Genomic DNA, 5,611 nt, shown 5'->3' on the forward strand with positions numbered 1-5,611 from the left:
AGCTTTTCTGGACTTCCAATGTTACCATTGTCCATGTCCATGGAAGTTTGAGAAATAGATTTTCCATCAATATTTGCTTGACCATTGCGCCAAATCATTGCTGATTCAGCAGCAACAAGCAAATAAGAAAGATCTATTAGGGTTATGTCAGGATCTGTCATATGGTAGTCTTTAATAAACTCACCATACGACTCAGGAAGTGACTGAAGAACCCAGTCAACAGCGAACTTCCTTGAAATAACAGCACCCAACATTGTCAACCTGTCAATGTGTGACTTCATTCCTAAGACATGAGTGCACACAGGTCTTCCATCTTTATGTTTCATTTCTAGTAGAGCTTGAGTGATCTTGAACCTTTCAAGTCTTCGGGCTTGTGGGTCAGGGAGAATAAATGGAGGAGGTGGGGGGGAGTGAAGCATGATGTTGAGGGACATCATCTTCAGGAGGAAAGCTTGTTTCAAGCGATTTGGGAAGATCATAGTTGTCTGAACCGGACATCTACAATGGGAGAAAATCAAGTTAGTTGATTCAAGTCCTTAATATAACACCCAATATGAAATATTAAGGCTAGGACCCAACACAATATTTTATAACTTGGAAGAGGGATGCCATAATCCAAGCTATAAAATATTTGAAGGTAGGTGAATGACGATTCACCAATTTCCACCATGAAAAACGAAATAATTTATTAGGTTTTAATTGGATTTGAAACTCCTAGATCTTTTAAGATTCATTGAACTTTTCAATGGCATGTTTCAATCTCGATTGTGCCCTTCAAGTTTTGTGACTGGGATGCCGAGGATCACAAAACAAGGTGTGAATAACCATGCAAACTCACTTGGTACCCTTAATATTATCACCTAATCGATGTGCCGGTTAACCACACACGCTCCACCGATCTATGATAAACATTAAGTCACCCTTCGTGATCCTTACTAGTCCATGTTAGTGTGCCGGTTAACCACACACGCTCCACCAACGACTTGGTAAGGTACAAAGTGTGAATTTCATGGGTTAGCACCATATTCACATTTTCCTAAAGTAACTAAGATTGGGAATTTATAAAAGGTTTAGTTACTTTATAATATTCATTATACTTTTAATGAGAATTTAAAGTCATTGTCCTACCCGTTCGGCTAACGACCCTCCACCGATCAAGGAAGCGGTAGGTGAGAATGGACACCCATTAAGTTGCCATTTTATAGGCAACAACCTTATACCCCCCTTATAGACCGGCTTCGTGAATGAGGCCTACTAACGGTAAAACGACTTGATCTTATACATATATATAATAATTAACCATTAATGTTATAAATAGTATAAGGGTTGAATTTTAACTTTTAAAACTCTAAGGGTTTGGAATTAAAGTTTATTAAAGTGTGTGAAACTTTACAAATTCCAAAACTTGAGGGCAAGTTTTGTAACTATCCAAAACTTTTCATTTCATAACTTATGAATTAAAGGTTCATAAAAATGAAGACTCTTCATTTTATGTAACTTATGTGTTTTAAATGTGTGTTTAAAAGAAGTGACCTTTGGAAATCCATAACTTGAGGACAAATTATGGATTCCATTAAAACACATAAATGATCAAGAATTAATCCTAAACAATTCAGCAAATAATTCCTATCATCTTCTAAATTCATAAGAACATGAACATGATCATCAAAGTTTCAAGAATTATATGAACACATACAAAGCATGAAATTTTGATATAAGCTATTGTAAATGGATTAGAACTACCATTACACCAACTAAAACAAGTTTTAAAACACCAAAACAGTTTAGGGTAATGTTTCTAGTCCATTTCCAGCAGCAAAAGTCGAAAATCTGCATTCTGAGGCTCCTACTCGCCGAGTGCACGAACCTACTCGGCGAGTAGGATGAGTTTACACATGAACTCGGCGAGTCTCCCCATGGACTCGGCGAGTTCATCAGTCAGACAGCAAAAAATCGACCTTTTATCAATATTTTGCATCAAGTATCAAACAAACAAGCCTAGTCTCTGATACTACTGTTGGGTTTTGAGCATTCTAACACTTCCTAAGTGTACATGCAACCCTAATAAACCTTGGATCTATGTTTGTCTAAGGTACATGCAAAATATTATTTTCCAAGGTTTATAACCTATCTAGCATGGCATGGGGTACTTTTAAACATAAAAGAACTAGATGAATTACATACCTTTTGTTGATTGTTGATTCCTTGGAGTTTGAGAGCCAAGCACCAATAATGTGAATGCCTCAAATGGAAATCACAAATCACCACAAACTTGGAAAATATATGAGAGAGTATACTAACTCTTAGATTTCGGCCACCACTATTACACACACACTAGGGTGTTATTTCATGCAACATGAGCTTGTTTATATAGTGTGCATGGTTAGGGTGAAACCCTAATAACCCATGTCTTTTCCTTTCCAAGGATCCATGGGTTAAAAGCTCCATGGATCATCCATGGACTTCCATATAAGCTTAGCCCATTAACAAATGAGTATTAGCCCACACCATATAAATATAATAGCCCATTTTTTAATTAGTCTTCCTTTTAATCACTATATTAATTCATAATTAATTCAAGATTAAAACTAATTAAATAACATGACTTTATATTAATATATTATAACTTATAATATATTAATAAATCGTAAGTATACAATTCTCATAAAATTATCCATAAACAGTTTGGGTGAAGTGCAACCCAAATGGACCATGCCGGGTCGGGTCAAGTATATACCAAATAAGTTATGGACTTAGACACCTTATCCAACAGTCTCCCACTTGGATAAGTCTAATAACTGTATTTGCGTATGTTACTTCAAGAACCAACCAGCAATCGTAGCTCTCGAAAACTCTGTTGGACTATGAAGCGCCATTTTAGATAAGTGATCATATAATCCTCTGTTCTCATGATATCAGCCGGACAAATACATGGAACAACGTCGTACTTATTGTCCAGCAGTTTGTTTCCCGATTTCCGATTTGTTTGACAAAGAACTAAATTGAACACATCAATTAGGTTCTGACCGGGCCCGGTACATAGGTCAAAACAAAATCATCGAGGGGCCCAGATATCGCTTCTAATCCTCCAAGGACTAGAAGGAACAGATAAACTTCGACTCATATACTTGTTTCTACTACTTGTTGAATTATACACAAAGGCACGTTTTATAACATCAAGTTACTGATGCGTTTACGTGCAATCAATGCACAACCAACTCATAGGTAACAACTCATATCTCTAGGTTTGAAGACTTATATGATATTACCGTCTCACGATCACTCGAGATAAATTCCATGAAGTGATACAAGTGAGCGTGGGTTAATTCCAATACTCATAACTTATGAGTACTCATGAATGTTGTAGCAACCATTGCTATGTCTAAACACGTTTAGCCATCTACAAACTCGATTCATGACAGTCTTAATTCATACCTACTTCCAACATATGAACGACTGTGGAGTGTTTAAATAACTTAGTCATTCGGAAAGAATAACCTAGCTATTCTGGAAGTCAAAACATGCAAAGTGAAACACAATAATAATCGAATCCAATATGGTCTCAGAACCCTTTTGAATATAAATAAAACCATCTTTTATTTATCACCATATTGATTACACATTATTCATTGTATAATGTTTCAAATAATCAACTTAATACTTGAACAAAAACAACAGTCGTCCCATGCTCCTAGCATGTACACTTTGTTTTTCTAAACAATAGTTATGCCATACTCCAAGTATGCACACTATGTTTGTCTATGATCTTTACTTTGTGAAATAGATCAATTGAACATGATTCCAATGATGCTCATTTCACAATCCCAAATCCTTATTGTAAATGTAAGAATTCCTAATTCCTACCATTTACCAAAAAACTATTAGATTTTAAACTTATATGCACTGATCCTCTCGTAATGATTATGCACAAGGTCACCAAAACCTTGTCATCAGTCATTACAGAGGATTCCAAAGGAGATCAACTCTATGGAAACGAACTCTCATATTCAAAGTACATTGCTTTGAACATCCTTCTTGCATAAAAGTTTCTAACTTTCTCATAGATTCTTAATATCCAACTCCCAATATGGAAAATTTCCATATTCCTATTTTGATTATCATATCTGAACAAGAGCTACCTCTTTTCAGAATATATCCATATGGTCCTTCCAAAATTTAACACTATACTTCCAACTGTCCATGAGCAACCAATCTTTGGTGAGCCTTAGATAGTCCTCGACAATTGCTTAATCATTTTAGTCTTATCCAATTCTAGACTTTGCCCTTCTTAATGCTCTGAGCATTTGGAAAATTTAGAAAGGATGAATATTATAGCACATGTGACCGATCCTATACCCGAAGCATATGGGACACGATTCACGATGTCTCACATAAAGACCTGATACTGGATCAGTCTTTTGCTACAATATTTTTTTATTTTCCATGTTTTCAAAAATCGACTATGAAGAGGGATGTCGTGATCATAATCGAATTTGAGAACGCAATATATATATAGAATTTCCTTATGTTGAACCATTCCAACATTAAATTCATATATATATCCTTGACTAAAGATGAAAACTCAATCTAAGCTTTTAGAATTGAAATGAAGTATAATTTCCTCTCCCTTAATTATAGCAAAACAACTTTTTCAACCCCTACAACTTTACGAATTGAAACTTTTGTTTTTCTATAATTAACATTGCTAACTTGCAACACTAAACATAATAATCATGCTCCCACTAACATGATGATTATCAGCATAACACTTATGCTCCCACTAGCTCTGACATATTTCCAGAAATCAGCTGGACTTCTGAAATTTAGATTCGTACACCCTTTCTTAGATAGTTCACATATGTGTCTAAACAATTTCCAGAACTATGAAAAGGGATGCCGTAATCATAGTCTTAATTGTTTAGACCTTTGCCATTTCTCACAAGTCCATGTTAGTGTGCCGGTTAACCACACACGCTCCACTAACGACTTTGAGAATGCAAACATCACAATTGCTATCTACTTAAAATCTTCTTAGTGAAAGCATTTCCTCACCATCATTTTCATGAATCGGAGAGAAACCTTATGACACTTAGATTTTATAGTGTATGAGTTTCTATCCATGTGAATTTGTCAAAACCATAATCACAAGACAAGGTTAGTGACAAATTACCCTTACATGGATTGAACTTGTCCAATCTTAATTTCTTGTCACCTGGTAGCACAAGGCCCACCAATGCTTCCAAGCTGTTATGCACACAGTTTAGAACTAACAAAACTCATATGCATAGTCAACTTAATAGGAACAGACACAGAAACAAGAATTATGTCAACTTAATAGGTTGCAAACCGTAAGTCGTGTGCTAGTGATAAAACTTAGGTTTTACTCTTGATTAAATCTTGAAATCCTTTCAGGATCTTTAAGACTCCCACTGTCCTCTCGACATATAAGTTTCCCTAGTCAAGAACCATTCCTTGACAAAACAAATATTCAAGGGATAGTGCGGATTCTTATCAAGATAAACACTTCACACAATTGGTCTTATTTGGTCTTTGTCTTATCCAAGACATCACAACATTTGATAAGTGTTTTAAACCTTACTTTATGTCACTC

This window comes from Lactuca virosa, chromosome 8, assembly GCF_052849685.1.
Source record: "Lactuca virosa cultivar CGN04683 chromosome 8, Lactuca_virosa_CGN04683_v6, whole genome shotgun sequence".
Classification (NCBI taxonomy): Eukaryota; Viridiplantae; Streptophyta; class Magnoliopsida; order Asterales; family Asteraceae; genus Lactuca; species Lactuca virosa.